General features: G+C 47.3%; 1 pseudogene; it reads left to right on the top strand.

Annotated features, from left to right (window-relative positions):
• Window positions 1–3,553: 3,553 nt before the first annotated feature.
• Window positions 3,554–3,671, top strand: LOC124719266 (annotated as a pseudogene).
• Window positions 3,672–8,278: the final 4,607 nt, after the last annotated feature.

Here is an 8,278-nt window from a genome sequence, read left to right as displayed (position 1 = left end):
GCGCTCGTAAAGAAATGGTCGCGGGGGAGGAAGAAAGAAGGCGCGATGAGGCGGTCGTAACGCGACGCCCTGGTCTCCGAGTCAGTGGGGCACTGGGTCGGCCGTCTTTGATGGTACGAGCCTTGACGAACGGCGGTCAGACACCTCGTGACGTCGGAGAGTGCACTTGTAAACAGTGCTTCACTCGGCGTCAGAAGCTGACGTTCGCTACTGAGTAAATGAGCTGAAAACTGCTACTGTGTTACAGAGAGCGCTCCTACAGTAACAGCGAAGGGAGTAGTACGACATGTTTTTCGCTAATTGCTCCTATGCTGCGATCTGCCAAATCTAATACACTATCTGATCAAATGTGTTCGGACATATATTACTGGACATTAATACTGGGAGGACCCACGCTTGGCCTTTACGACGTCTTGAACTCTGCTGGTTGCATTTTTAAAGAGATGTCTGAATATTTGTGGAGGAATAGCAACAACTTTTCCTCAAAATCAGAACCAGAGAAGATGGTGATGCTGGACGGTTCTGGAGCAAAGTCACCGTTGCAGCTCATCTCAAAGGCATTGCATGGGATTCACGTTGGTACGCTGAGCAGGCAAGTCCGTTTCAGGAATATTATCGTCCAAAAATAATTGCCTCACATATGCTGCCTTATGACAGGGTGCATTTTTATCCTGATAGGCTACTCCATAATCTCGAACATCTCTCCCCACAGCGTAGTACCACTTCCTCTCTTCTTCACTGGTACTACGCTAGACAAGACGGAAAATACGAAACTACCGAACCTCAGCTGGGCTGCTGAATGTAACAGAAGGTGGGTGTTGACAATTTGCAGCTGAAAAGGTGACGCGAAGACGTACCGGCCACCTGTAGGAACTTCATTAAACTTCAGCGGCTGAAGCGGGAATATTCCACGATGTTCCACAATATATTACGATTTTTTCAACAGTTACTGGCAGAGAAAGAAAGTGTGTTGTATAACTTATTGAACTCCTTCATACTCTGCTGCTTAGCGTGTGAACAACGGCAGTATATCAACTAGTTTCTAAATAGTGGTAGTCATACGTGTACACGAACTTCAAGGAACAAAATTTGGCTGTCATCGTTATTTGGTGAGTCGACCATCGGCGTAAGTTTTGGAACGACTTGAGACGACGTAAGAGAGAACTCTTACAGTGTATATGAGCGCTAAACATTCCTCTGTTCAGTGATATCAAAAGAGCTTGGATGGAACGAGAGGGTAATTAAAGCCGGATGGCAGGTCTGTTCCAGGCTGCAGCTAACGCGTTGTCGGAATCCAACACGTACCACTGTCAAGAAACCTGTATGGACAGTCGGCTGTAGAATTAGACTGCGATGATGAAATTTCGTTCCCCTGCCGTGTATTCCCCGGACACACACAGTGGAATTAAAGCTCGCTGACACAGGGGCTCATATATTCTCTGCGGAGACGCGATGTGACAGCGCACACTGGCTAAATGAAGAAATATGGCGGCAATTTTTGTGCGCCCTCCGTCCACTCTGGACTGGCGAGGTCCGCCCTGCCCTGTGGATGTGGATATCCACACACACACACACACACACACACACACACACACACACACACACACACATTGCCAGGGAGCGCTCAGTCAGCCGGTACGGCCCACAGGCAGCCCAGAAAATTCCCCGGGCTTACGCGCTTATTTACCTCTCCGTCTCTACCAACACCACTCTGTCCTCGACGGAAAAACTGGACCGCGCCCTCGGCATATAGCGGTTCCACCCAAGCAGACGTACGCAAACGTTGCGATGGCTGTAACCCATCTCTGCACATTACGTTGTATCAGCCATATACCGCGGGTCTCCTTGAGAGGGGTCCTCCCGGTACTGAAAGAAGGAAACGATTAAAAGAGGATGTCCCATAAGGAACGGAACTTTTGAGTGCATAATAACAGCACATTTATTTGTGAAATCAGATAATTTACATATTATTGCAGTGCATAGAACCTATGATTACGCACTGTCCAGTCACATTATTGTCACCACCTGTCAAAAGCCAGAATAACCACCTTTTGTAGCGTGGACTGCAGCGACAGGTGCAGGAAGAGAGCCACTGAGATTCTGGAAGATATGAATAGGTACGTGGAGCCATGCCGACTCCACTGTCGAGACCAGCTGTGCTAGGTTTCTCTGTTGAGGAGCCACGGCGGGAACAGCACGATCAAGACGGGAACAGCCCAGTCGAAGCGGTCCCACATATTCTAGATGGGGTTTATATCTGCGGAATTTCATGGCCAGGAGACTAGGGTAACTTCACTCTTGTGCTCTTCGAACAACGGGCGTGCACGGCGAGCTGTGTGAGAGGTTGCATTGTCCTGCTGGTAGATGGCATGGTGAAGTGGAACATGTAGGGGTGGAAATGGTCCCCAAGCATAGATGCATACCTGTGTTGATCTATCCTGCCTTCCAGAGAGACGAGATCACACATGAAACGCTATGAAATCATTCCCAGACCATAACGTTCCCTCCATTGTTGCAGGTTATTTGCTTTCACACTGTTGTGACTAGGCAAGACAGCCAAGTCACTATGAGAGGAAGCCGAAAGGCACGCGTCTAATTACACGCAGACTGGCGTGAGGTCTGGAACAGTTAAGGGAATTTTTAGTAGCAAATAAAGTACGTAGTTGATGTAATACTTTAATCCATAATTGGAGAACATCGCTCTTGACGGTACATGTTTTATAATTTCAATATTAACTGGTAATGGCGCCTTGCTAGGTCGTAGCAAATGACGTAGCTGAATGCTATGCTAACTATCGTCTCGGCAAATGAGAGCGTATTTGTCAGTGAACCATTGCTATTAACGTCGGCTGTACAACTGGGGCGAATGCTAGGAACGTCTCTCTAGACCTGCCGTGTGGTGGCGCTCGGTCTGCAATCACTGACAGCGGCGACACGCGGGTCCGACGTATACTAACGGACCGCGGCCGATTTAAAGGCTACCACCTAGCAAGTATGGTGTCTGGCGGTGACACCACACACACGTTTCACGCCATACGTACCAACGGCGTGTAGCGTAAAACGTGATTCACCTGAAAAGGCCAGCTGTCGCCATACAGCGGACGTCCTAGTGCGGGACTGGTGAGGAAATTCTGGCCGTAGTCGTCGGTGAACAGCTGTCAGCGTGGGCGCATGGTCAATACCCAGCAAAGTTCGCTGAACGGTCGTTGAGAAGACACTTTTCGTAGTTCCTAGGTTCTTCTGGTCGGTCAGTTGCTCAACAGTTGCACGTCTGTTCGCTCGTACACTTTATCGCACCGGTCGTTGACCCCTGTCATCTATGGCCCGTGATGCATCACGGCGCCGGTTTTGGATACCGCCATTTTCATCAGGTTACTTTCCATTAGGAATGTTGAATGCGCACAAAGACTGTGATATGACTTTCAAAATGATGGAGCACAGCAATCAGTCATCCTTTCTTTTTAGGTTTCATTAAAGCAACGCTAGATTTCAGCTAGTAACCAGCCTTTATCAATGCACTATTTCGGAGTCTTAATACATGTCCTAGTACTTCGCCAACGGCTTTGCCGCAGTGGTCACACCGGTACCCGTTAGATCACCGAAGTTAGGCGCTGTCGGGCTGGGCTAGCACTTGGATGGGTGACCATCCGGTCTGCCGAGCGCTGTTGGCAAGCGGGGAGCACTCAGCGCTTGTGAGGAAAACTGAGGAGATGCCTGACTGAGAGGTAGCGGCTCCGGTCTCGTAAACTGACATACGGCCGGGAGAGCGGTGTGCTGACCACATTCCCCTCCATATCTGCATCCAGTGACGCCTTGTGCTGAGGACGACACGGCAGCCGGTTGGTGCCGTCGGGCCTGCATGGCCTGTTCGGGAGGAGTTTTAGTTTAGTTCCTAGTACGACAGTCCCCTGTTGTTCGGGCTCGTGTCACAGTTCACTGATAGCGCCATTTGGCCACGGGCGGTATACTTTAAACACGGCGACACCTGAACAGTTAGCAGTTTCCGAAATACTTCCATCCCTGGCCCGAATTTCGATGATCGTACTCTCCTGGACGTCAAATATTTGGCTCCGTTCTCACATTACGAAAATTACGCCACCCCCCCCCCCCCCCCGGACACACTTTGTATTCCGCCCCCCTCCCCCTCCACTGCTAGTGCTGGCACCTGACGTCCGTGCTTGGTTATTGCACGTTGACGATGAAAACAGCTGGTCGTCACATTAATGTGATTGCCGTTCAAAATGGTTCAAATGGCTCTAAGCACTAAGGGACTTCTGAGGTCATCAGTCCCCTAGACTTAGAACTACTTAAACCTTACTAACCTAAGGACATCACACACACCCATGCCCGAGGCAGGATTCGAACCTGCGACCGTAGCAGCAGCGCGGTTCCGGACTGAAGCGCCTAGAACCGCTCGGCCACAGACGCAAGCGTGACTGCAGTGTGTATATGAAATATCATAATACATGAACACCCTCCACGATTCTGCATCCACACTCTTTTCCTTTCCATGAAACTTTCGACAGTTTTTCGCCATACTTGCTCGACTAGATTTCAAGTTACGCGCTGGAACTCGGGCTTGAGCTGTGGAAGCGATCGTGTTGTCAGGCAGGTCACAAGACCTGGGTGGTAAATTCGTGTGAGGCCCGGGAACCTCTCTCGTAACAGGCCCACTGACGGGAGTGGTCCCAAAGAATAGGTGCATACTTGTGTTGATCTATTCTGCCTTCCAGAAAGACGACATCACACACGGAATACCACGACGTGTAACAGGTTTCGTCATATTGTTGAAACCAAACCTATTCAGCATTCACATGACTCCAGTGTGGACCTCAAAAACGGTCATAACAATATGCGGTAACGGTCATCGTCCGCTGTTAATGCATTTTCAGCGCCTTCTGCGAAGAAGTAGGGCGTAGTTACGCCCTCATCCCTGATTTCAATGATCACACCACATAGGCGTTAGTTGTGTTTGTAAGTGCTTCTCCACTGATATTACTAGAGGGTTTTCCGTACTGCAAGTCCTGTAATTTTCCTTGTTCACGAAACAATTCAACAGAAAGTGCGCCTCATCAGTGAACATTACTTTCTTGACGAAATTTTCTGCGCTCATTGTTCCGCAAGCACCCAGTGAACATATCCTTTCCGCTTTCCCTGCTAGTTCTTGTGTCAGCGGGATTTCATAGGCCCAAAGGAGCCGATTTCCTTTCAGAAATCCATAAACTCTGGTCCCGATAATATCCAACTCCTGTCAACGACAGCGGCTAGAATCCACCAGATTTGCAACAACGTTATCAGTCAATATGGCGATGTATCCCGTAGAAAGACTAACACGAGGACGTCTGGACGGTTTTGACGTCCACAACCGTACCGACTTTCTCAAATTTAGCGGATTTTTCTAATTTTAAATTTTATTTCCTTTATTATTTTTTTTTTACTCCTCTGTAAATCACTGTATCAAGCAGTTTGAAATCAATCACCTGCTTGAAGATGGCTATGTGATTATCAGCCTAAATCTCGGAAGAAGTAATACTGTTGTCCTGGTTGCAAGCCCGAAACCTGATGGAACATCATCCGCCGGGAACACTTGGAAAAATACTTCTTCTGTGTTGTAACACAGTAATTGAGAAAGCTGTGAGGCTGTCTTTATGAGATATTTCGAAAAATTTCAGAACTTTTTAAGTGTCGCCATATACGTGGTAATTCATTTACGTTTAAAAACCCCCGAAGAGACGCAGATGATGCTGAGACAAGTAATTCAATGTAACACACATCGGTCCGCAAGTGTCGGGAAATACCGCAAAAGTGGACGATGTACCTCGCCGCACGTGCAGCCATTGGACTTTCCGATATCCAGAGCTACACATCGCTTCGCTGGGCTGCTATTGTTCTCTGCCACCTTTTGTAAATGTCTCGCTGTAACCAAGCAGAAACTGTTCTTATTTTGTGTTTCTATCCTTTTATCCCCTCTTTTCTTATTTGCAGATTTTATTTAGTAAAGAAAATATATGTAACTTACTGCTAGCGATAGAATTCCGAAGCTTACTATATTTGTTTATTTCAGACGCATTATGGCAGGTTTTTGCTGCACTCTACCTCGCAATCATCCAACTGAGTGAGCGAGACCAATAAATAATATAATGATTGGTACCTCAATGTAAACTGGTGTTCGGCTAACGCAATGCAATATAAAAAATACTGCCTGCCAGGTGCAAAACTCGGACCCTGAGCGCCACGCACTAAAGTCGCTCACGTAGACGCGGAGCACACCGAATGCTTGACGTGGGTTGGGTTGGTCAAGTTCGACAGAGGTACGTCACCTGGTGACGTCACATGTTCAACGTTTGTCACTCACTTTCGTGGTATATAGTGATATTTGTGGGCCTGTGTGTCTGCCATTAAATTACTTGTCTCAGAGTCATCTACGTCTCTACGGAGGTTCTTAAACGTACATAAGAATCACCCTGTTGCTGCTGTTGTGGTCTACAGTCCAAAAACTGGTCTGATGCCGCTCCCCATGCTACTCTATCCTGTGCAGGCCTCTTCGTCTCCGAATAAGTACTGCAGCCTACATTCTTCTGAATCTGCTTACTCTATTATTTTCTTGGTCTCCCTCTAAGTATTCCAACCCCCCCCCCACCCCATCCACCCTCCACGTCTACCACCACAACTAAACTGGTATTCCCCTGATGTCTCAGAATGTATCCTATCAATCAACCATATCTTCCAGTCAGTATGTGCCCAAAAATTTCTTTTCTCCCCAGTTCTGTATAGTACCTCTTCGTTAGTTACGTGATCTACCCACCTGTTATTCAGAATTCTTCTGTTGTAACACATCTAAAAAAACTGCTGTTCTCTTCTTGACTGAAACGTTGATCGTCCTTGTTTCACTTTCGTAGATGGCTACACTCTACATAAATTCCTTCAGAAAGACTTCCTGACACACAAATCTACAGCTGATGTTACCAAATTTATTTTTTTCAGAAAGCTTTTCTTCATTTTATATCCTCTCTAATTCGGCCGTCATGAGTCATTTCCTGCCCAAGTAACAGAACTCTTGCACAACTTTAAGTGTCTCGTTTGCGAATAGAATTTCCTCACCATCGCCTGATTTAATTCCACTGCGTTCCATTATCCTTGTTTTGCTTTTCTTGACGTTCATCTTACATCCTCCTTTCAAGACAGGGTCCATTGCGTTGAACTGTGCATCAAAGTCCTTTGTTGTCTATGACACAGCTACAATGTATTCGGCAAACCTCAAAGTTTTTATTTCTTCTCCCCGAACTTTGATTATTACTCCAAATTTTACTTTTGTTTCCTTTACTGCTTCTTCAACGTATAGATTGATTAACATCGTGGATGGCTACAACCTTGTTTCACTACCTTCTCAATCCCTGCTTCGCTTCCATCCCCTCGACTCTTGTAACTACACAAGTTATAAACAGCCTTTCGCTCTCTGTGTTTTACTACTCCTGCTACCTTCAGAATCCCAAAGAGTATATTCCAGTGAACATCGTCAATAGCATTTTCCAGTTTACAAGTGCTATAAAGGTAGGTTTGCTTTTCTTGACCTATCTTCTAAGAGAAGTTGTTGCATCAGTATTGCTTACATGTTCATACGTTTCTCCGGAATCCAAACTGGTCTTCCGTGAGGTGGGCAAATTATTGCTAGGTTTACTCAGATAAAAAGTTGGAAGGAAAATATGACTGATAGCAGAGATATATCAGGAGGCGTAATGAAGTTGTAAAAATATTGAAATATGTCGTAGTTGTCCACGGTAAGCCTTGTCTCAGTCATATGATTATCTTTGGTCCAAGTATTGATCCCAGAGGAACGCCAGTGGGAGCGTGGGGGGGGGGCGAACTGCAGACCAAATATTTGTCACATCCGAGCACACGCGCCATATTTCTTAGTTACTGGACGCTGCAGATGTGCACCTACGGCACTCGGAGAGCAGGAGACGCCTCCTGGAAGGTGGAGAGCTTTTTTTTTTCTTTTTTAAGAAAACTTGTCGTCAGGGAGACGCTGTGAGGCGGCTCGCCACCCCAGGAGCTGCTGATTATGCCACGGCGTTACTCTGCGATCCCCGTCTCGGCCCAAATTGGTTTCCCTTCCGGCAAGCAAGCATTAGTCTCCAGCACGCGCACTTCCGCTGTTTTCCTCCGTGATGGGGTGAGGGTGGCGGCAGGGGAGGCGACGTGAATGGGAAAAAGAAACAAGGGGGGCAGTGCGGGCGCTGGGAGGTCACCTCTCCGGGCGGAGAAGGAACTTTCCGTC

Source organism: Schistocerca piceifrons, chromosome 10 (genome assembly GCF_021461385.2).
Source record: "Schistocerca piceifrons isolate TAMUIC-IGC-003096 chromosome 10, iqSchPice1.1, whole genome shotgun sequence".
NCBI lineage: Eukaryota > Metazoa > Arthropoda > Insecta > Orthoptera > Acrididae > Schistocerca > Schistocerca piceifrons.
This window is presented reverse-complemented; position numbering and strand designations above follow the sequence as displayed.